Here is a 25,379-nt window from a genome sequence, read left to right as displayed (position 1 = left end):
TCTTCTGATTTCATTTCATTTATTACCAGTACTTGAGAGGCTGATTTTTGTAATAGAGGTGTCTCTTCAGTGGGGGCAGCGTTATGTGTCTCCCGTAATTTTTTGTGTAAAGCCTGTGAGCTAGGCATAGGATCTAACATATCTCTTAACAATGTCCATAAAGAGAATGCCTCCACGGGTACATTTTCAGGACCATGGTTAGAATAGTATAACCGCATTTCCTCCCCTATCTTGTTCCATGTTCTAATATCGAGACTACCATCTTTCAGAAACCAAGGGCAACAGGTCTCTACACAGGTCAAAAATCTAGCCAGTTGAGCATGAGTAACCTTAACACCTCTTTTTTCAATCATATGCTTAATAATATCAATAAGAGTCGTCGTTCCTTTGACCCATTATGGCCCATAGCTTCTCTAAGTTCTGTCTTTCTGCTCACTCTTACTCTGTATTCCTTCACAGAGGGGTCTGCAGTACCCACGAGCAGAGTCCTGTCCGTCCCTGTAGAAAGGCTTACCTAGTCGAGCCCCACGTTGTGGCGCCACTTGCCGGAGTCCAGCTCCAGCCGGGGTGGGTCTCTCGTAGGAAAGGACGGCGTCGGCGAATGAGGAGACACAGACACAGGATCAGATTGCAAGCACTTGAGAGTGTTCAATTCCAGGACTGTCACAATCTTTTCTTCTATTTTATCCTCACATGAGAAGCCTGCCCTGAGGGAGATGCTAACATTTAGGTGGACTCTGCTTTTTCCCAGGATTTGTGTTGTAAGAGGTGGAGTGAGGTGTGCTGCTGGCATGAGGAAAAGAGAAAATTATTGAGTTGATTTCCCCATTCCTTAGGAAGGTAGTAACAAGACTATGACTGTGTATTTAATGTAAGAAGGAAACCACCCATTCTACTGGGTTACTCATATATAAGACCACATAGCCCAGACCAATATAGCAGATTTTCTAATATTTTTTTTGGAAGGGCACTTTAAAGTTTGAGTTTGGGATGTTTAATTTTGAAAATAGTTTTCAGGTTCACTATATGTTTCTTTACCTTTCTAAGCCTCTTAATTTATTTTCTACTATGTGGGTATATTTAAAAAAAATTCTGACAAGATTGTTTTAAGGAAGAAATAAAAGCATCTTTGTGAGGTGCTATAAAGAAGTTCATGATTATAGCTTCATTACAGTTCTTATTTGTTTCTGGGGAACTTTCTCCTGATTCCCAGGTGGGACTAAATCTTGCATTTTTAGAAAGGACCATGATTCTTAACATTCTATCAAAAACGCATGATATGTGGAATGTCATGTCTCTTTTTTCCTGGTAGATTAGAAGCTCTTTGAGAACAGGGTTATTTTTCTGTTTTCATCCTGGTATACATTAATATATATTTAATGAGTGGATAAAAAAATACATTTGGATGCAATGTGATAAATACAATATAATGGATGTAAATAGAAAGTGCTCCAGGAACCCAAGGGAGGAATAACTAACCCAGCATATGAAACTCAGAGAATGCATGCATCTCTTTATGGGGTCTGTTTTAGTCTAGGACTCACTCACCCTGTGATTACAAAGAAAGTACCTCCTTTCCCAAAGGACTCATAGGAAGAAATGTGGCACGTGGTGGAATTGGTAGAGCATTTAAAGTAGACATGGTCCTACTGTCACACTGGGCTGTTTCAGTATCCAGGAAGCAGCATGAGCTCACCTAGTTGGAAAAAGCTGCCTCACTGGTAAGAGAGGTGCTGTGATTCCAGATAAACATGGTGGGGGGGGGAAGTCCATGAATGGAGAGAAAGGAAATAAAGAAACTAAATGCAAATGGAAAGTAGAAAAGAAGACAGTAGTAAGGGGCATGGTTTTGTTGTTTGAATGAAAATTTTAAATTATACACACACACACACACCCCCCAACAAGGTCAACATGAAGAAAATTTTCTTGAACATTTCAGTCTAATAGGCCGTTGAAGTGCAATTTTCCTAGTGGAGATGTGTCAGGGAATCTTTCTTTAGGAATTCTTGGCTAGAAGAGATTGCCCTGGATAGGGCATGATACTTAGAAGAAAAGTTCCCATTATGCTAGTGATTGGCGTTGAAAGCTTAGACAAATTGCTTAGACTAAACCCCAGCCCCAAGGACTATGAGATAAAAAAAATGAGGTAGCAGATATTAATCTTATATTTTTAAAAACACTATAAAAACAATGCTATTATTGCTTTCCAAACTGAGTGCCGTATAAAGGAAGCATAATATAGGGTAGATATTAGTGGGTACAGCATTATTTTTAATATTGCATTTATAAGAAGCTGCCTCCAAAACATAAGTCCAAATACTAGGAACTCAAGCCAGTATTAGAGTACAGAGAACACATGTATCCAGCAGAATTAGTGAATAACAGGAAACTGTTGCTTTGGAAACCATTAACAGATGGAAATATAAGATATGGGTTGAATTCCCATCATATTGTAAGCCAGGATGGTACAAATGCCTGCATATTCTTTTGTTGTTTCTTGTTTTGTTGTTTTGGTTGCGGTATATTTAGCCAAGAAGCATTATCATATTACAGTAATATTTGCTGAAATAACCAAACTCCTGAATCAGAATTTTTTTTTTCACATAACTTCATTTTAGGAGAAAAAAAAAGTATATAAGTGTACTATAAAATGGGCTGTCAGGAAATTATTTAATGATAATGAAATTTGCCTAATCCAGATAACCTTCATCTGAAGCGAGAGTCTTGCATATTAAGGTTACTGACTAGAAAACTGAGCCACGACCACCTCAAGATCCTAAACTGAGGAATGGCTGAAATGATTCAGTTTTCTCTAAAGCTAAAAAAAATAGCAAACAGCTGAAACAGAAAGTAGATTCTGACAAACACTGAATTCAGATTTTAAGTTTATCAATAATTTCCCAAACTCTTATTATTTCAGATGTTTTATTATGTATATAAATTGATTTCTAAAAATTTTAATTCCAGTATAATTAACATGTTATATTAGTTTCAGGTGTATAATGTAGTGATTCAAGAATTCTATACTCAGTGCTCATCATGATAAGTGTTCATCCCCTTCACCTACTTTGCCCACCTCCCCTCTGGCAACCACCAGCCTGTTCTCTATGTTTAAGAGTCCTAAATCCTTTTCATATAAAATAATTTTTCCTGGCTATATATTTATTTCTTAGACTTTGGAAATGTGATAAAGGTGATTTTAGTGAAGAGGGATTTACTATTTGTTATAAAAGGCGTAGCTAAATAGGTGACTTTGCTGAGATTAGAACTGAATTTGAAAATAAATCTTACTGAAATAGGACTCTATAATGCATTTTAGTTTAGGAGATTAGGATAGCATGATACTATAAGGCAAAAAAAAAAATCACACAATTTTAGAGAAGAAAATCTAAGAAATGATCTAGACCAAAAATGAGAAAAACTGAATAATATTTGTGGCAGAGAAAGAAATTCATTCACATACAAGTTAAAAATCAGGAAGTTTATCAGAGATTTTGTTTTCCAAATATAATATTGTTTCAAGATGACTGACACTCTGATGCAAGAGAATCTGCCTATATCCATGACTGAGTCTGAGTCATGTGAAGTCTCTACTGGACTGTCTGTCCAAGATAGTGCTGGGACCTTGGTCTGGCTCCTCTGTTGGAATGAGCTGGAGCCTAGTCATTCATCTTTCTCTTCAGATGGCCTCTGTGTGTGGGGTTTCTTCAGAACATGGTAATCTCAGGGTAATCAGACTTCTTTCATGGTGGTAGTTTTCCCCAGAGCATGTGTTCCAAGAGATCCAGTTTAAGTTGCAAGGCATCATAGGACCTGGTCCCAAAAATCTCATGCCTTGTCAATTCCATTCCATTCCATTTCTCTATTTTTTTTTTTTTTTAACAGAGAATCAAAGGGCCAGTTGAGATTCCAGGGGAGGAGATTACACAGGGATGTAAATATAGCAGGGTTCACTGGGGACCACCATACTGCCCTTTGTACTTCATTAAACTACTTTTTATAGATCACTGAAACACCTTTCCTTTCCTTTCACTTATAATACTGTTTTCAGCTTAATTCAGAGACTTTTCAAAAGTCTGTGGCTATAATGGTTCATGTTAGAGATATTTAACTGTTCTTGGTTTCCTTTTTACTTTGGCAATCACTCTCCTATTCATTAATTAATACATTTATTTATACAACAAACTCTTTATGGATACCTATTATTCTGGGTTGGGGTTACAGAGATGAATATGTGAAGATCTCTGCTTCCAGAGTGTACCCACTGTAACTCAGAGGATCAACATCCTAATAAGTAATTATAGTTACTGTAAGATAAAAACATTTTTTGTTGACCATATTGTCAGTGGTATGTGAGAAGCAATTTGAAGAAAGGGATAAGGTTTGAAAGGGGTGGTTGAATGGAGAATGTGATAGCTAGGCTTCAGGAGCTTGGATTTTGGAAAAGGGTAAATTGAGGGTCAGCAAAATGTTGAGGGACTATTAATGTGACCTTACCCAGGTAATCCTGAAATACGGAGTAAAGTTGCTGAACTAGTAAAAGGCCAAGTCTACTTTCTAGAGGATGGAGGCAAAGGGGCCATGTCTGCCTGTCATTGACCTGGGACTCAACCAAGACAGAAAGAAAGGGTGCAAGAACACGGAAGCTGAGATAAGCATGAACTGTGGGATTCATGAGAAGACCCTTCAGCTGCCTCAGAATCTGAAACTGAAGTCTGGGCCATTTTTACCAGATCTTCAAGCATTAGTGGGGCTCTTAGCCGACCACTGCAGTACAATATGGTGGAGGATATTCAAAGGATGAGGGCACAAAGGAGAGTGCCTGAGGCTATTTTGTCACCTCACCCAGGGGCACACTGTAACAGTCCACAAAACAGTTCTACTTTACATCTGTTTGTCAATAAAAACTGCTCTGTCTTGTTATAAAACCAAATAAACCAAGTTGCTTCCAAGTATGCCTACCCAAGTGCTCCTGGGACCATGAGTAACTGATGTATCTAAGATTAGGTGGTACAAGAACACCACCACCTGAGGAGCATGTGAAGAGAAGAAGAAGAAAAAGAAGAAAGGAGAGCAGGAGAAATGCTGAAGAGAACTTTGAAAGAAACAATATCTCTCACCTCACAAAAAAACTTACAAATGCAGGACATGCTGATACACCCAATTCTTCCAGTTCTGGATTCTTGACTAACACATTTCAAGAAGATTCTAGGCAGGATGCGTAGGCATTATATTGGAAGACATTATTCTTCCCACCCCCCCGCCGAGTCAATGAATTTATTTTGCTAGGATGAAAATTCCAGGAAGGTCATGATTATGCCATTTTTCTCACTTAAAAACATTTCTTTGGTGTGTGTGTGGGGAGAGGGGAAAATACACAGGTGTACTGGTACAGAAAGTCCACTATGCTTCTGGTGTTTTTGGTCTGTCCAAGGACACACTTTCCTTTTAATTTGGTTTGCTTTAGTTTGGTTTTCCTACTTTATTCCTGATCCTTAGTACCATTTCCTCCTAAGAGATAACTACTCAAATGTTTTATATATACACATGCATGGATATATTATGTATATATAATGCATGTGCATACATATGTATGTATACATATACATGTATAATAATTTTTGGTATTTTCTATCTGTATAACTTTTAATATGCATGGATATTATTGTGGTATACATTTCTCACCTGTTTTTCCCTCAGTATTACGGTTTTTAGACTTATGACTGTATGTACAGCTGGTATCTCCAGCCACTGCCCATTTGCTTACTGATATGATTCTAGTTTGCCTGCAAGTCCACAGTACACAACCAGTGCCATGGTGAACGTGTTTGTCCGTTGCCCTTTAAAGACTTGTGTCTTTGAGTCGGGAGTATTATCACTGGGCTTCAGGGCTTGTGAATATTGATTTACACTAACTTTGGCCACATTGTTTACCAGTTTTTGTTTTTTTTTAAGATTTTTTTATTTATTTATTTGAGAGAGAGAGAGAATGAGAGAGAGCACATGAGAGGGGGAGGGTCAGAGGGAGAAGCAGGCTCCCCGCCGAGCAGGGAGCCCGATGCGGGACTCGATCCCGGGACTCCAGGATCATGACCTGAGCCGAAGGCAGTCGCTTAACCAACTGAGCCACCCAGGCGCCCTGATTTCATTTTTTTTTAAAGATTTTATTTATTTATTTGAGAGAGAGAGAGCACATGAGAGGGGGGAGGGTCAGAGGGAGAAGCAGGCTCCCCGCCGAGCAGGGAGCCTGATGCGGGACTCGATCCAGGGACTCCAGGATCATGACCTGAGCCGAAGGCAGCCGCTTAACCGACTGAGCCACCCAGGCGCCCTGTTTACCAGTTTTATTGCCAGAATTTATATTGCACCAGTAGTGCAGTTTGTGATCCCCAATCCCTGAGAAAAATTTAGCATCTCAATTTTTGTCCTTTGGATGTGGGAAAATGATATTTTACTCTTATTTTTTTTTTTTCACTGCTGCATCCCCTTCTCCCACCATAGTGCCTAGAATTTAGTGGAGGCCCATAAATGTATTTGAAGGGACACATGTGATTGAAAGGTAAAACACTTCAATCTGAAATAAATATATACATTTTTAAAGTTCAAATTTAGTATGGTTGAAGGATGTCAGTACTCTGGGAAAGTTACATCTTTCTGAGCCAACTCTTTGGAGTACTCTGGCAAAAAGGTCAAGGTTAACAAGAGGTCCATTGCCATTTGGACCCAATATTTTATATGCTGTTGATTTCTTAACATCTTAACCTTTCTGCTAGGGATTTATTTTCAATATGTGAAAGAGCTATGACTTAGTATCAAATTTGTGTTTGTAGTCAACACACTTTTTTTGGTGGTCTTCCTCATCCATGCCCCACTTTTCTAAGAAGTGACTTCTGTACTCACAGAAGCCTAGCCATCCAGAAGGGTTGTTGTGTGCAGTAACTGATGTTGTCCCTCTGGCTATTACTAATTGTATGAGATATGGATGCATAATCTAAGCAAAGGGTCTCAGTAATTGCCAAGAGTCTATACTCAGACTTCATACTTTGGACATTAAAGGGTACTCACTAGCAAGAGGCAAGCCCCCAGAAATGCCACTTCTCTCAGCAGCTGACACAAATGAACAGAAAGGAAAGAGTGCTGGAGTCTATCTCAGCAGTATATGGGTCTCGTGGGGAACTCATCTTCTTCCAGGTAGGAGAGAGAAACTACTTCTGAGCATGTGCAGCAGTACCAACATGGCAGGAGTAAGTGTTTCTGCTGCATAGGGTTGTCCCAGACAGTAAATGTAGTGTGCTTTTCTCTTATGAGGCTTCCTTAGCGTAGCTGTGTTCCTAACAATTGCTACTTAATAGAGCCTAAGTTTCACATTCCTATTCATGGTAAATTAAAAATTCAACCTACGACATTGTTAAAATGGTATGCTGATCAGCTTCTACGAATATAGCCAGTAGTCAGAGGATTATCTTCAAGGAGAGCTATTAATGGTTGTGTGTAAGCTTGGGAGAGCTGGTTTGAGAGGATTTTAGTTCAGTTTCCTCAGGATGAATTAAATTAATTAAATTCTGCCCTGGGAGTATAGAATCGAGACATACTAGTTTTAATTAGTCTCTATCAACAGTGTGACTTTGGGGGAAAATATGTGAGTTAAGGTGATGTAGGATGTCAAGTTCAGCAAAAAACATGCAAAAGAGAAAACTGGATTTATAGAAAGGGAGACAAATAGAGAAGTTATAACAGAGAGCACAGGAGGTGGAGGAAACAAAAGGAAGACAGAGCCACTGACTGAGAGTGTGCATCTTTTCTTAATACAGAGGTAGACACACAAACAAACATACACACTTTTTTTTTTACTAACCTAGTTTGAGTGAATTTTATCATTGCAAAAATATGTAATTAAGAGCTCTTTCTGACAATCAGGTGTATAAATTAATTGTTCAGTTGGTTTAACATAAAACCTGCAGAATAGATAATACAGTAACAAGAGTTTTGTCCATTCCTTCTAAGACATGTTGATTCACACCATTCACAACATACATGTATGTGTACACACAGACTGTCATTGTAAAATCAATTTGAGAAATATGGGTTGGGTATATTTTTAGAAGTTATTTTTAAAGCAAGACAATTTTGTTTCTAATAAGTGTACCTTCTTTGACTTTTATGTGAAGTTTTCTTAAATATGGTTCTTTATAACTTCATATGTAATTGATATAAACTGAGGATAATGACATCTCTTTTATATGCCATATTTATTCCAAAAAGATGTTTGGTAAAACCCAGGAAGAAAGGGTTAATAAATGGTGGATTTCTTGAGAAAGGCAACCAGTGAGCTGAAACAACTTATTCAAAAAATGACAAAAGAGAATAAACTTTAGGAAAGGTAAAGCAAATGGTAGAGTACTCAGCAACATAAAGGAGAGATTAGGAAAAGCAAGAATGGACCTATAGAAGAGGATTATGTTGGAGATTAGGTAATTGTAAGAATACCAGCTGATTTTAATATAGGTAAGAATAACCATTAGCAGAACGTGTAAGTGTGTAAAAGAGATGAAAAAATAAGTGTGCCCTGATAAAAATATATCCAAAGAAAATTAAACTATGTTCAAAATGGTTAAGAATTTTGTCACAAAGTATATGTTCTCTGGAGCACCTCCCCATTGGAGCAGTATAATTCATTAACAGAGATTCTGCCTGGAATACCAAATTTCTATCCTACAAGAAAGGACTCATTATCTCTTAGCCTGAGGCTGGCCCTGGAAAGTGTAAATTCCAGAGGAAAATAAGACTCAGAAACCAAGAGAAAGACCCAAGTCTCACTATAACCAACTGTCAGAATTGGAACTGAAGCCCAGCTGATCGTATTTGCAAATTTGATGCCAGAGGCAAGTAGAAAAGATAGGCAGGCAAAGGCACCTGTGGTTTCAGAAACAAACGAGGGACTCCCATCCGAGTACTAACCAGGCCTGACCCTGCTTAGCTTCTGAGATCAGACAAGATCAGGCACGTTCAGAGTGGTATGGCCGTAGACTCTGAAACAAATAACACATTATATGTTAAAAAAAAAAAAAAAGATAGCAGGAGGGGAAAAATGAAGGGTGGGAAATTGGAGGGGGAGACGAACCATGAGAGACTATGGACTCTGAGAAACAAACCGAGGGTTCTAGAGGGGAGGAAGGTGGGGGGCTGCATTAGCCCAGTGATGGGTATTGAGGAGGACACGTATTGAATGGAGCACTGGGTGTTATACGCAAACAATGAATCATGGAACGCTACATCAAAAACTAATGATGTAATGTATGGTAATTAACATAATAAAAAAAAGAAAAAAAAGCAGAAACAATCAACTAGATAAAATGACTGAACCTATTGATGACTAAAATTGCAGTCTTCTGTCATTGACCACTCTGGTGCTGGGCATATGAAAGGAGTAGCTATTTGGGCAGGGATGAAGGCTATGCATGTGCCCCAAAACATGAGCTCCCATTCACAAAAAGTTGATCTACCTGTTGTTCTTCGAAAATATCCAAATTGTCAGCAGCAGAGACCAGTGCAGTCTCCAACATAGTGTCATCCCTTCGAGAGACAAATCTCCCATTTGAGGGCAAGTTGACTACAGTGGGTCTCTTCCACTATAGAAGGAAGAATAATTTCTTCCATTGTCTGGAATAGGTACATATTCCAGATGTCGGGTTGCCTTTCCTACCCTTAGTTTACCTTTGATACCCTCAGAGCTTAAATTAACATTATTTCAGGGCTTGCAAAATATTTGAACCACTCACATAGGATTCCTACAAATTATTGTAACAGACCATAGAATCCATTTTACAGCAAAAAGGAGAGGTAACGAGCATATGACAATGGGATCCAATGTTCCCATCTATATCACTAAATTTTTGGCCTGATAGGATGGTAGAATGGCCTGTTGAAGGTACAGATGAGGTACCAAAAGTAATGACTTGTGAGGATTAAAAGCCACCCTCCTGGATTCAGTAAATACACTAAATTTTATATAGTGCTATGCCCCCAACATGTACAGTGCAAAGATCCAGGAACTAAGGTGTGAAAATAGAAATGGACTCATTTATCATCCTTCTCACGACTTCCTTAAGGAGTAGTTTGTGCTTTCCATATTCACAAATGTGGGCTTTCTGGGTTTGGAGGTCTTAGTTCCTTGTTCTTGGTTCCTTGGTTCTACTAGGTTAAACAGCAGAAGTCCTGTTTATATTTAAGCTATAGCTGCTGCCTGTGTGTTTTGGGGCTCCGTACCATATGTGAATTGCACACAAGAAGAGAAGTCACCACCCTAGTAAGGAGCGAGATGTTTGGCATAGAAATGACCCATTTCACTGTCTCTCATTATACCCCTGGCCAGTTTTTAGGACAAATGAAGGAGGGCAGTAGTGATAGCCTGACCATGGCATGATGGCTAGAGGCTGATGCCTTTCAGGGCTAAGGATCTACTCACACTACCAGGTAAGCCACCTAGACCTGTACTGGTGGTGGTTGAGGGGAGGATGAATTAAAATTGATAGAAGAGGAAGGAGAGAATGAGCATCACAGTGTCAGCATCAGTGGGACAAGGAAGTTTATTGGGAGAGGAGAGCTGCAGTTGGCACTATTAAACTTGTTTTTATACATTTCCTCCATCAAGAGACCAGCCGGTATCCTGGAGGAGCTACTCTAGAACTTTTTTGAAGAGGGGGAGCTGCGTGGTGCAAGGAGTAAATTATAGTGGACCATGTGCCACGTGTCCTGGCTCAGGCTTGCAGGACTGAAGGACCCATTCCCCCCAGATGCTGGGAGACTAACTGAATGACAACTCTAATCTGTTAACTCTTTTCTGGAAGTTGTCCTGGCTTAAAAAGAGCCACCTCATCAAGGTCCTGTCTACTTCCCAGAGGCAGCCTATATATCATGATGGCTTGATGTAGGGATCCTCACCCAATTCAGGAGGATTAACAATGTAATTCCATCCTCAGAGCCCCTTATGGCTTTGACTGAGGCTGTCAGTGTGACATCATTGCCCAACCTCTCCCTCTGCCCAGTTTGCTACTTCCCAGGCTGAATCCTGTGAGCATTCCCTGATAAACTTTCTGCATGCTAATCTCCATCTTGGAGTCTGCCTCACTAGGAACAAGGTCTGCAATAGTAGTCATCAACCAATCGATCAATCAGAGTTTAAAAAACAAAAAACAAAAAAAAAAATGTCAAACTTCCCAGCCTGTTGGAGAATGCCAAACTTTGAAATAATCTACCAAAATATATTCTATTTCAAAACACCTATATGAAAATGTTACAGACTTTTCCTTTATAAAACTATATCAAAGAGTCCTTCTGTTGTGTTTTTATCTTTTGAAATCGATTGTTGATATCTATGTAAAATAGAAAAGGAAGGGTGGGAGAAGAAATGAAAATTTGTTGAAATGTGTGCTAATACTGTAGGTCATATATTTTTACATACAATCTTCATAACAGTTACATGGAGTAGATATTAAACTCATATATTGCTTTCTCCATTCTATAGGTATCTCAGAGGTAGTTACTATGAAGGCAAAGAAGTCCTGTCACTTGCACGGACTCTTTCCAAGATTCTTGCAGGAGCCATAGCACTGTAGGTTTGGTTGTAAATTTCACAAAGTATGGTATTTAAAATTAATTTTCTAAAGGAGGGACTCACAAATTACATATGTGTCAGGCCACACAAAACCTGGATCTGCCTGTGGTGTTATTCATTGCTTTGGGTTTTTTCATATTGGCCCTATTCTCAGTGCAAATTGGGCATTGGCTCTAAGTGAGAACCAGCATTAATTTTATTCCATTGATTTTCTTTTTTTCCTGTGATTTGATCAAAGTTTTGGGTGAAAGCTTAGTTTCTTTTATTGGCTTTGGATGGCTATTCCTCTGGGACTTTCATTATTTTCTGGGACAGAAATACGGGGTTCCTCATTATCAAGATTTCTAGGTTTTCAGCCTCAAAATTTTCTAACCTCATCACCATGCTAGAGCATGTTGATAGGATGTGAAGAAAATTGGCCTGTACACCAAAGAAATGCTTCCAATAACTTTCCTCTGGCCGTAGGGGTGTGAGAGCAAGACTTGAAAGTGATTCTCTGAGCATTGGTCTTACACCATATAAGATACCATAGCTTTCAGCCAAATCTCTCTTTCAGTGCTGCTTGTTCCCGGAAGCTCTATTTTCTGGACCAACAATTCACCCTGTCACTTATCACGAGGGCATGTCGTCATTTTCACTTAAAAGTGTAGTATTGATTGTAACCGTAATTGTTGAAAGTTGATCTGAAATACATAAAGCAAATGGACTTTTTTATGTTCACAAAATTAATAATTTACATCATATATTTTTAAAGCAGCTATACATTGAGACCAGCTTCTATTTGAGTAAGATATGATGATGAGTATAATGAAGAACATTGTTGAATTTGTAGAGTAAAATTTTGATTATTTTCAGTTAAAATTAGCTTTGTTTAGAGCCCCTTATGTGTTTAGACAGGTTTTGAACACATGATATAAAATAGCTGGTTTGACAAAAGTTCTTGTTTTACAAGTGCTCATTTTCAAAGCATATGAATAAGGCTTAAATAATTTGTTTAAATGCTTTTTCTTTCTTTTTTGGGGAAGTTTGGGGGAATGCTATCTTTTGAGTTCTTAATTATGGATACTGTTCATCTCCAGACCCACTCCAGCATTCAACAAACGTTGTGATCATCCCACAATGGGGTTGGTCTTATTTCCACCATATGTACCTGCAGCTAATACTTTTAAAGGTAATCTTAAATAAGATAGATCATAGTGTCCTGACCTGGCATCCATTGACCCTTGGTCCAAGAACAGACATCTAGGTTTCAGTAAGTTCCCTTAAGCTGAATCCAAAACCACATATATCTTTTTCTTAAGTGTCTATGAAACAGTTAATAATCTCCTGTAAGAATATATATGTTAATTACCCATTAACTCTTTTTCTAGAAAGCATACTGCTTTGGTGTTGGTGCCTAAATTCAGACATGGTTTATTGGTTCCAGAAAAATTATCTCTTAAGCATATGTTAGTTGAAATTTAAAAATTGATTATAATCACTATTTCCCACAGAAATGGCTAGTCTAAAAGGTTGTGCCCCTGTGAGATGGGTAGAAACATGTTCTCTCAGTGGGGAATACATTTCTCAACATGAATTCATCCCTTTAATCCACTCTAAATCAAGGAGTCTTAGCTTTTTGTTTTCGTACTTTAGAAGGCGTAGTGTATGTAGAAAGATGAGTGTGGCAGAGGTTAAGAAAACACACAACAAGAGTGAATCTCACTGAAAAATACATTTTCTGTCTTGAGGCTACATAGTCTTTATTACACTCACCCCAGAGGTAGACATTATTTTTGGACAGGGTCATTCTATGATCTTATCCCACACTCCAATCCCAATAATATTTTAATGATGAGAAATCCAAACACTTACCAAGACAAAACAAACTGCATGATGGAACAATGGAAATGGATATTATATGAGAAAAAAAATCCAACATATTTTTCTTGGTCAGATAGAGAAAAAAGTGGGTTAATTCAGTGAGATAAGCCTGTAGACTAAGACTAAATATTTGTAAGATATCCATTCTCTCCAAGTTAATTTATAAATGTAATACAATCCCATATTTTCCAATAGGGTGTTTGAGCTGAATGGATTCTAATTACTTTTAATTTAATAAAGGTAAAATAACATGACACACAATTGTTTTCCTTAAGATGGGAAGGCTTCAAACTTATTTTTCCAGGTTTTTTTTTAAGACTCCAACTTTGTTTTACTGTGTACTATTTATAGGTTGCACATCTTCCATAAAGTTTTAGTAATTTCTCCCAAATGGAAATAATTGTTCTTCCATTCTATGATCCCATGAGCAATTTATCTGTACCTTTCTTTTAGCATGTACTACTTTCTACCAAGGTTGTATTTCTGTGCATTTTACCTTCCTACTTTACTGTTGACTCCATAATGGCAGTGTCTGTGTTCCCAGTGTAGCCTTCATCATCTGTCCCAAGAGGGCTACCATCTCTTGAGAACATTGAATTTTCTTTAAGAATGTCCTCTTGCAGTTTACTTCTTAAGCTCTAGCTCTGTGACAGACCTTTGTTAGAACTTGTGCTTTCATCATGAGCACAAAAGTTTTCCAAAACCCAGTCCCCAAAAGAATGTTTTCAGTTGATATAAATGCCAAAAGGCAGAGGTGTGGCTTTCAGAGCATTCCCCCAGCTCCCTTGCCTTGCAAAACTGTGCTGCCTTCCCGTTAAAGAGCTGTCTGTGCCAAGCAGGCAGAGCTTCTCCATAGCCACCCCCTGTCACAGTGGAGAGAACATGTTTGACTCTTTTGGATGTTCTGTTTTATGCCTTGAAGGGAGACAAGCCCAAAGGATATCAGTTTTCAGCAAGTCTCTTGCTGCCACGAAGAAGCAGAGACTATGAACTTGTTGCTTCTCCCAGATGAAGCCAGAAATATGTCTACAGTGGGATGTCCCAGGGTGTGCTCTGTGCACTGGTGTGCTCAGCGTGGTGAGGAACAACATGTGCTCATGTCTTGGTGACGACTTCCTCCTCCCTTATGATGTTCTCATTTCTTCAGCCCTGTTCTTTTGTGGCCTCTCAAATTTGCTTGGCAACTATACGCTGTGGGTACATCTAGCAGCTGGTAATAAAGAAAAATGGTTCTAAAAGCTGCTGATTTAGGCAGGGAAAAAACTTGTCCACCTTTAACAGAATTTAGTTATTTGATATCTAATGTAAAAAATAAAGTGTTTTTTTTTTTTAAATTTCAGAAATGAAATTGGAGGAGGAAAGTATAATGACAAATTAAGTTAAAATTCATTAAGTAGTTAATTAATAATTGAACTCCTTCATTCATGTATTGAAAGATTTTTTTTTATTATTAAGCCAGTTCCATGTATAGAGTTTCAGGGAACTCCTTATCTTATCAGTTGCAATGTGTTTGTAAGACAGTTTCTGACCCAAAGTGCATAATCCCTGGTGATTTATAATAAAATATTATAGTGGGCTTTCAGTCTTATTTCAACATACAATCAAAGCCACTATTGAAACAGAGAAATAGAGGCATAAGTGAGAATCTAACATTTTATTTAGTATTGTAAGACTTTTTTTACATTGTTAAGTTTAACATATTTGTAGTATGTAGTTAAGTAAAAAAAGGAACTCACATTTTATTAGTAAATATCAACATAGTCTACCATTATGTGTAGTAGAAGAGAACAATTTTTACTGATGATTCAGGCTAATGGTTTTTTCTGCTTAGCACCTACCCCTCTCCCCCACCTCCCTCACTACGAACAAAGGTAATCACTTTAAGTACCAATATTTATAAATTGATTGTGGGGACTTGAGCCAGATCTACATATTTCTTCTCATCTTCTCATCTATGCAACATACTGCATCTGCTACCTACGTGAAACCCTAGGATTTGACACTGAATTATACCCCAGGTGCCGAAGTAGTTCCAGTTACTTACATAGCTGTGAATCTACAAAGTTTAATAATGAATATCAAATTATACCAATTGCAGCATAACCCTAAAACATATTCAGAAGAAGGGAGGATGGCATCAATATCAGCAATGATAGCATTATGTTAACCAAACTCAACACCCAAAAAATAAATAATCCAGTTAAGAAATGGGCAGAAGACATGAACAGGCATTTTTCCAAAGAAGACATACAGATGGCTAACAGACACATGAAAAGATGCTCAACATCATTCATCATCAGGGAAATACAAATCAAAACCATGATGAGATACTACCTCACACCTGTCAGAATGGCTAAAATTAACAACACAGGAAACAACAGAAACAACACAGGAAACAACAGTTGGAAGGATGTGGAGAAAGGGGAACTGAGCCTCTAACATTGTTGGTGGGAATGCAAACTGATGCAGCCACTCTGGAAAACAGTATGGAGGTTCCTCAAAAAGTTAAAAAAAAAAAGAACTACCCTACAACCCAGCAATTGCACTACTAGGTATTTACCCTCAGAATACAAAAATACTGATTCAAAGGGACACATGCTCCCCAGTGTTTATAGCAGTATTATCAACAATAGCCAAACTATGGAAAGAGCCCAGATGTCCACTGACAGATGAATCAATAAAGAACATGTGGTATATATACACAATGGAATATTACCCAGCCATCAAAAAGAGTGATATCTTGTCATTTGCAATGACGTGGATGGAGTTAGAGTGTATTATGCAAAGAAATAAGTCAGAGAAAGACAAATACCATATGATTTCACTCATATGTGGAATTTAAGAAACAAAACAGATGAACATAGGGGAAGGGGGAAAAAAAGAGAGAGAGAGAGAAACAAACCATAAGAGACTTTTAAATATAGAGGACAAACTGAGGGTTGCTGAAGGGGTGGTGGGTGGGGGAAGGGATACAAGGGTGATGGGCTTTAAAGAGGGCATTTGTCATGATGAGCACTGGGTGTTGTATGGAAGTGATGAATCACTAAATTCTACTCCTGAAATGAATATTACCCTATATGTTAACTAACTAGAATTTAAATAAAAATTTGAAACAAACAGAAAAGTTAATCAAAATTTATTGTTTGTGTCTTGAGACTACTACTACTACCATATTTAAGCATTTTATTTTTTTATTTAAATTCAATTAGCCAACATATAGTACATCATTAGTTTCAGATGTAGAGTTCAATAATTCATCAGTTGCATATAACACCCAGTGCTCATCACAACAAATGCCTTCCTTAATGCCCATCACCCATTTACCCCATTCTCCCACCCACCTCCCCTCCAGCAACCCTCAGTTTGTTTCCTGTAGTTAACAGTCTCACATCTTCTTTATTCATTCATCTGTCGATGGATATCTGGGCTCTTTCCATAGTTTGGCTATTGTGGACATTGCTGATATAAACATTGGGGTGCATGTGCCCCTTCAGATCATTACATTTGTATCTTTGGGGTAAATACCCAGTAGTGCAATTGCTGGGTTGAAGGATAGCTCTATTTTTAACTTCTTGAGGAACCTCCATACTGTTCTCCACAGTGGCTGTACCAGCTTGCATTCCCACACAGTGTAAGAGGGTTCCCCTTTCCCTGTATCCTCGCCAACATCCGTTGTTTCTTGACTTGTTAATTTTAGCCACCCTGACAGGTGTGAGGTGGTATCTCATTGTGGTTTTGATTTGTATTTCCCTGACGGCAAGTGATGTGGAGCATTTATTCATGTGTATGCTGGCCATTTGTATGTCTTCTTTGGAGAAATGTCTGTTCATGTCTTCCCACTTCTTGACTGGATTATTTGTTTTTTGGGTGTTTAGTTTGTTAAGGTCCCTATAGATCCTGGATAACAGCCCTTTACCTGGATATGTCATTTGCAAATATCTTCTCCCATTCTGTAGGTTGCCTTTTAGTTTTGTTGACTGTTTCCTTTGCTGTGCAGAAGCTTTTTATCTTGATGAAGTCCCAATAGTTCATTTTTGCTTTTGTTGCCCTTGCTTTTGGAGACATGTCTAGCAAGAAGTTGCTGCAGCTGAGGTTGAAGAGATTAATGCCAGTGTTCTCTATGATTTTGATGGATTTCTGTCTCACATTTAGGTCTTTCATCCATTTTGAGTTTATCTTTGTGTATGGTGTAAGGAAATGGTCCAGTTTCATTCTTCTACATGTGACTGTCCAATTTTCCCAGCATCATTTGTTGAAGAGACTGTTTGTCGTTTTTCCGTGGGACATTCTTTCCTGCTTTGTCAAAGATTAGTTGACCATGGAGTTGAGGGTCCATTTCTGGGTCTCCATCTGTTCCACTGATCTATGTGTCTGTTTTTGTGCCAGTACCATACTGTCTTGATGATTACAAATTTGTAATATATAAGCACTTTATTGTAGCATTCTCACATTTAATCTTTGTAATGACCTCTCTATGATGTGGGTACCATTTTTACCTTTATTTTAAGTAAACCTGGGATTAATGATTTGAAGCAGCTTCCCCAAGGTCAAACATCTAGTAAGCATCAAAGATAAAATTTGTATCTGTCTGATTTTATCTATTTCCTAGCCAGTAATGTTATATCATATGCTATAATAAGTTCTCTATCCAGGAAATCTCTTTGTTAGACTCCTCAATTTCCATAGTGGGATGTCAACATTCCTAATTGTATGTGGTTAAATACAAAAATGCACTGTAATTCAGAACTAAAGAAATTCACTGTAATATCATGCTGTGATAAGGAATGTAAATTCTAGCTGTTACTGACCGTTTCTAAGAAAAGCCAAAATAAGGGATTTGGTATTTAGGGAAGATCATTTGAAGAGCATGCAGTCTTTTCAGTCTTTTAGATTTCCTATCATTTAACTAGGTATCAAACAAGAGTAGGAGAAATCTGAGGTGTGATAAACACAGCTTTTGCACCTGAGCACTTGGGAGAAAAATGTATCACTAATTAAAATCAGACAGAGACATAGTGGGATTGAGTTTTGTGTTTGGTTTTGGTTTTGTTTAGTCATACTATACATATACTGAGTTTGAGGCTATAGTATAATATACATGAGGAAATCTCCAGTATTTCATGGAGTCCCATATTCAGAATTAGAGAAAGGAGGTCAGAGCTGTGAGTAGGGGTTGGGTAGTTAGCTATACACAAGTGACAGTTGAAGTTAGGAGGACAGAAGTTTCAGGACAAAACAAAAGAAAAAAAAGCTAAAAACTACATGCCCAAAACTCCTTTGCCTAAAATTTGAAGGAGATCTAGATCTCCTTCATGCTGCAGTGTATGATAACAAGCAATAGTGTGAAATGTGACTTGTTAGAAACAGTTTAGTCATCGGATTTGCATTCTAGTAGATAGACCCCAGCTTCCTGAGCAGAATGGCATGTGTAGTGATGGAATTGGCCAGGGCAGGAGCAGCATCCTGACCTCTGAGTCATATCAATGACGACATGCTCTTGGATTCAGTCATACAGTGGTGTCCTTTCTGACTTCTCCTCCAAATCATCAAACAATTTTGTAAGTAATTAATTCCCAGTTTTCAATCCCATAATGTTTGAAATATGCAGAATGGTTTGTTTCTACACTGGAATCTTATTGACACAAATGGTCAACAGGGCCACATTTTGTGAATGTAAATCAGGAAGAACAAAGATTGACGAAAATCTACTAGTTTTAAAAGTTAGAGTTACCTAAATGTTACTGATATGCAGCTTCAGTAGAATTGGGAGAATGGTTATAATAATAATGGTGATGATGATGATGAAGATGCGAACAACTACTGGGTGCCTGTTGTGTGACAAGCACACTTCTAATTGTGTTATCTGTTTTAATTCAATCCCATAATTACTCTTTGAGGTGTGTGTATTAAATCCTTGTTTTACAGATGCAAAAACTAAAGCATTAAGATTTTATATCTGGTGCCCAGTATCATTCAACTGTAAAGAACTGAGGATGTAATTGGAAACCCAGCAATCTGGCACCAGAATTTATGCTTTTAATCACTCTGCTATTTTGCCATGAAATTTGAGTACAGAGTTTAAAGGAGCAAAATAAATGACGAAAAAACAAAAGATGAGATTAGACATTAAGAGTTTGTGTATACTGGTGGTGTAAGAAAACAAAAACCTAAGCCATACTTTAAAAAAGGAGAGCAGGATGTTTTTTTCTAACGGTTGTTGTCATTTCTTCAGCATAGGAGGTATGTGTGCATATTTCAAGGTGGAGTGGAGTGAGGCAGTGTGATGGGAGTCATCAAAACGAGAGAAGTGAGGATATTACTGGGTAAAGAAGAGAAAAGGGGCAGCATGTGGGAATCAAAGTAGAGAAGAGGGAACTCCCCTAAGAGAGGATACAAATATGAAGAGAAATCAGTGTGAGGACAAATATATATCAAGTTGCTGAAGACAAAAGATAAACTAATTCACGGTTGGTGGACCCAATAACTGTAGGTAAGGGACTACCAAGCACTTTTTTTTTTTTACTTTATAAAAAATCTTCTAAAATATACCAGCTATTTTCTAGCCTTAGTAGGCAGAGTATAGTGACTAGAAGTGATCCTTTATTGAATGACTGTAGAGATATTACAGTGATTTGTGGGAGGATGGGTTACAATTTTGAACTCAAAGCTCTTCGTACAGGCCTGCAGCCACTGGGTTTGAAGTCACAGGAAAATGAATTAAAGGTGTATAGAAGTCATGGCAAGCCACTACAGTTTCTTTTCAAATATATTTTTATATTGCCATTCTCCTTTGGTGAGTTAAACGGATAACAGGACATTTCCAATTAGTCAGACTTCTGTTGGAAATTTTACAATAAGTAAAATCACAGACAACTGAAATGATTTCCTAAGATCACCCAGCCAGATTGTGATCAGATATTATTGTACAGCCCTCAAACCACACTCATTTCCAGATGCCTAAGCAAGAGAGTATGGGTAGACAGCAGAAAAAAAAATTCTTCATTTTCTAGATTCCTTTACTGTGTGTTCAGTGTATACACATATTGGTTCTTTCAATATATGGGAACACCTACTATGTGCCAGGTCTGCTCTAAGCTGTTGGAATACACTGGGTGTTCTAAATTTGGAGCTCGGGCATGGCTTGCTCTAAAAAGTTACCAGTTACCATCTAAAAAGTGATGACAGTAGTTACACATAAAGGCAATGATTATGTAACACAGTGACTCAAGAATTTCAGCATTAGATCCAGCCAACGCAGATCTCAGGATCTGTAAATTTGCTTCCTTGTTTCAATCTAAATGTCTCAATCGGAAGCATGAAGCTGATGTAACAATGTCTGGCAGATAGGACTGCTTTGAAATTCATATTTCATAAAAGTTCCAGTAGCTGATTCTAATGTCTTGCAAGCAGTGCCTTTCCTGGAGTTTAAATAAAACATGGCCAGAGTACCAAGAGGACAGGTTACTGATTAGAGTTGAAGGTCTTTGAACTCAGAGCACCAACTTGAGGTAACAACTAAATCAAGGCAAACCCATGATGGTATACAGTGAAGATGTACATAAGGAAAGAGAAAAGTCTGAATCCTTTAAAGTACTGCGAAACAATATTTTATGCTGTGTACAAGTTGGTATGTAGGTCTGCACACAAATTCATATGGCATGGCAAATTAATGACATCTTAAATGTACTGATCTCTTCTTTTCCTGATTCAGAATATTTGTTTCCAGTTTAATTGATGTATAATTGACATATGATATTGTATAAGTTTAAAGTATACAACATACTGTTCATCTTTGTATATATATTACGAAAGGATTACCACGCTAAGTTTAGTTAACATACATCACCTCAAAAACAAACAAACAAAAATCCGTTGCCTGATGCAGTTCCAACTCTTTTTCCTGGTGGTGAGAATTTTTAAGATCTATTCTCTTGGCAACTTTCAAATAAACAAAACAGTATGGCTAGCTATAGTCATCATGTTGTAAATTTTATCCCCAGAAACTATCTAATAACCAGAAGATTTTCAAAGAATGTATCATCATTTGGATTTCAGCTATCTGATGGTTTTTCTAGTATCATTTCTCACAATGGCGTGAAGGTTACCAGTACTGGGAACATGTACATGTTTTTAAAAAGGCAAAAAAACCACCGGCAATTCCTGAAATATACTCTAGATCTCCTTAAGTTTCTGTGGTGGGGATTGTGAAAATGCACTTTAACCACAACATCTGAAAAATCATCAGAATTTTTAACTTGGGCTTACAAAATACATGGTGTCTTCAGGAAGTGTTTTATACAATCTTATGCAAATTTTCACGTCTGTGAATATTTCTGTTTTTCTAGGAAGAAGGTTTATAGGGTTTCTTCTCAAACTGTTCTGTAAGGCCAAAATCATTAAATCAAATGTAAGCCCTGAACACAGTTCTCCTAGCTATCTACTGCTGGTTTTGTTATTGTTGTCATTATTGTTATTTACTACAATTCATTCTAGAAATAACCTGATTTGATCTAGGGAGTTGAGAAGAGTTTCCTTAGAAGGTGATGATCAACCAAAGCAAGTAATGATTACAGATAAAAAAAGTATAGGGATTCCTAGGGGAAGCCCCCCCCACCCCCAGCAGAGGCAGCAATATGTTTGGTGGTTTTTATGTGAAGAGGGACTCCACTGTCTCCCCTGAGGAAATGAAAAGCCAGGGAAGATGAAGCCCCTAAAGGCAGGAGGACAATGGTGTGAGCTGAATCTGGAAACAGAAGCTTAACCAGACTATTTGTGGCTTCATAGGCATGTCAAGGTTTCCTCTGGGAAACCACTGAAGTGTTTTCAGCAGAGATATTTCAGGCTTAAATTCGTTTAACTTTCAAAAAGAAACACACACACACACACACACACGCAAGGCACACACCTATTGACACACTGTAACATTCTAGAGGAAGGCAAGTAAGAATATAGCAGGGACAGCCGGAAGGCGCTTTCAGGATACTGTGCAAGCTCTGGTTGTAACTTGAATTGGGAAGCATGAATGGGAGAAATAAATGGAAGCACAGTAGCAAATGGGTCATATATAGAGAATATGGGAGAGGAAAGTATTAACTTTCGCTCCTGGCTTTTTGGCTTTTTCAACTGGAGTGGAGGTTGTTCCTTCACCAACACGAGGAACCCTGGGAGACGGAGTTTCACGGTGCGGAAAGGAGAAAGAGATGTTATGTCCCAGGCATGCTGAGTTTTCATTTCTTTTGAAAAAATGAAATATCCATGTCTCGTAGGCAGCTGAGCACATAAGTCTAGAAATTAAAGAAGATGTTAGAACTGGAGGTAAACACTTGGGAAACATTTGGATTCTTAACTTAGTCTTAATCATATCTCACTAATGACACTGAGCCCAGAAGTGTCTAGTCTTTCCCACCCTGATACTGCAAGAGCACCTCACAATATTTTTATCCAATTTGCTGAAGAAAAGTCCGTATACTTTCAAGGGACAGCTGGCAAGGCGTCACTTTTTTTTTTTTAAGTTTTCCAATTTAATATCATCCCAGAGCACCTTCAGATTTACTCTGAATCCCAATAATCTAAAGTTCCAAAATCCATGCTATTAATTTGTGTGTATATACACAAATAATTTTCCCTTATGGGTTAGATATTTATGTTCTGCTTTTCCCATGAGATTTCAAAAAACTTGAAGGGGAAAAACAACTTCTTTTCCTTCTAAAGCATCTTCCATAAAAATAATTTTGGAGCAGAAAGCTGAGCCAGTGATTCTACTTTCATATAACTAGCAAAGCAGACATTAGGGGACATTAAATAAAAGAAATGTAGTCAGCATGTAAAATGTAATTAGAATCACAAGGAAAATAGAAAATGTTGAGCCAGATTTGAGAAGACAGAGTATAAACAATGGACCATAAATCTCTGCAGTGGGGATCACATGAAGCAAGTATGAATGCACTTTGGAGAGCCTGAAACGAATTCAATATGATGGAGAAGAAAGAACAGAGATTTTATGGCCAAACTGGCCCAGATTTAAAGAGATCTTCTATTCCTTATCATTTTTATGACCTTGGGTTTGTGAATGAATTCTCTGAGCCTGTTGAAAGCCCACCATGCGCACTGGACGTCCCAGTGTATCCCAAACCAAAAGGCCTAACTGTCCTCTGACCTTGAAATGTTCCTTTCTTTTAGCTAGCTATGTAGACTATTCTAAGAAGTAGGAGAAAACAATCACAGTACGATACTAATACTTCCTCCTATTATCTGTAAAATGGGTTTAAAAATTCTACCTCATAGTACGACAATAATGATGCAATGACGGACATTTCAATAGGCTTTTAGGAAATGTTGGTTCCAACGTTCCCACATAATTGTAGCCAAGGTGTCTTTCACTTAAGTTCAAACGTGACTGGCTGGGAAAGTTCAGGAATTTATTTTTACTTCAAGGAAGAGATTAGCAGTAGAGTGCTGAGCCCTGGAGGCTACTGAGCAGAGGAAGGAAAGGTATTTTTGGAAAATACAGCTTTCAAAAAGAAATGCTTTTGCGAAGGTAGAGGATCCTAGTGACTCACTTTATAATTGTTCACCCATTATGTCACTGTTGGATACTGTGTACGTGCAGGGCTTTTGTGATCTTAAAGATGCCTTCTGAGAATAGATCATTTAAATTGGAATTTTGTTTCCAGAATCAAAGAAAGAAGTTTACCTGGTTAAAATAGGACATAATTTTCCTTTGAGTTTCCAGTACAGTCTTCCGACCATATTGGAAAGGAAAGACAAATAATTAGAGTTTTAGGGAATGAGAGCATGGTATGAGGAGTCACTGAGGTTTTGTAAAGAACAAAGCAGCTGGACCAGGACAATCCTGTCATCAAACAACAACAACAACAACAACAACAAAAAACAAAAAACCCCACCACCTTGAAACCTGTGTCTCTCTGATAGCAAAAGATTTTTTCTTCTAACCACTGATCTCATTTAAGGATGGCCTAAGCTTTTAGAAAGTAAAGCCTTAATCATTTTAGGTCTTATAAGAATACAGTTTACTTCAACAAGATGACTTAAACCTATACTTTCCATAAACCATCGACTCTCTCACTTCTGACTCCCCTCCCCCTACTCATTTACTTTAATTTCAAAGTTTAAAACACATATGCCTTCCAGGTGGCTTATGCATTTATCTGAATTGGAAACTGCAACTTGAAACTATTTTTCCTTCCACTTAAAGGCTCGATGAGTCATGTTCTATTTCTGATTATTATTAAATTTCCCTGAAATATCATATGCCATCCTTTATCCTTAAAGATGATCCTGCCTGTGGCAATAAGTAAGGAAAAAAAATGTGTCATATAATTGCTTTTCAAAAAAGGTGATAGATTTCTGTACATCTCTCCACACCTTCTGAACATCTTGAGATTTGCAGTCAATACTACTTTTCAGGCAAGGCAGGGAATCTGTCCTATTTTTAAAAGAGTTTTTTTGTTTTGTTTTGTTTTTTACTATCACTATAAAAATTTAACCTAGTTATAAGTTGAGGTTACTCAGATAAAATTAATCCATGTATCCAACAAAGACTTATATAATGCTCCCTATATCCTAGCTCTCTATTCAGTGCACTGATATAACAAAATTGACTTCACAATCTTGTTCTCAAGAAATGTATCAGATAATAGAGGAGCTACACATCAAAGCAGATAATTATATCACTATCTATTAAGAATAATGGTAGAAAAAACAGGTTATTGTAAAGGCATTAAGAATAGAAGGGTATAGTGGAAAGAGCCAAGATGTCCATCGACAGATGACTGGATAAAGAAGATGTGGTATATATATACAATGGAATATTATGCAGCCATCAAAAGGAATGAGATCTTGCCATTTGCAACGACGTGGATGGAACTGGAGGGTATTATGT

At 37.8% G+C, this 25,379-nt stretch overlaps 2 long non-coding RNA genes across 2 annotated transcripts in view; both read right to left on the bottom strand.

Moving 5' to 3' along the window:
- Nucleotides 1-772, bottom strand: part of LOC115942966 (uncharacterized) — a 6,020-nt gene extending 5,248 nt beyond the window's left edge. The window contains exon 1 of the long non-coding RNA XR_014144622.1: nucleotides 515-772. This is a non-coding gene — a long non-coding RNA (uncharacterized LOC115942966). The remainder of the gene's footprint in view (nucleotides 1-514) is intronic.
- The window catches only part of LOC145720970 (uncharacterized), a 181,583-nt gene that overhangs the window by 25,816 nt on the left and 130,388 nt on the right, over nucleotides 1-25,379 (bottom strand). The gene's annotated exons all lie outside the window — the stretch shown is intronic.

Source organism: Leptonychotes weddellii, chromosome 4, assembly GCF_054177405.1.
Source record: "Leptonychotes weddellii isolate Sample4059 chromosome 4, ASM5417740v2, whole genome shotgun sequence".
NCBI lineage: Eukaryota > Metazoa > Chordata > Mammalia > Carnivora > Phocidae > Leptonychotes > Leptonychotes weddellii.
This window is presented reverse-complemented; position numbering and strand designations above follow the sequence as displayed.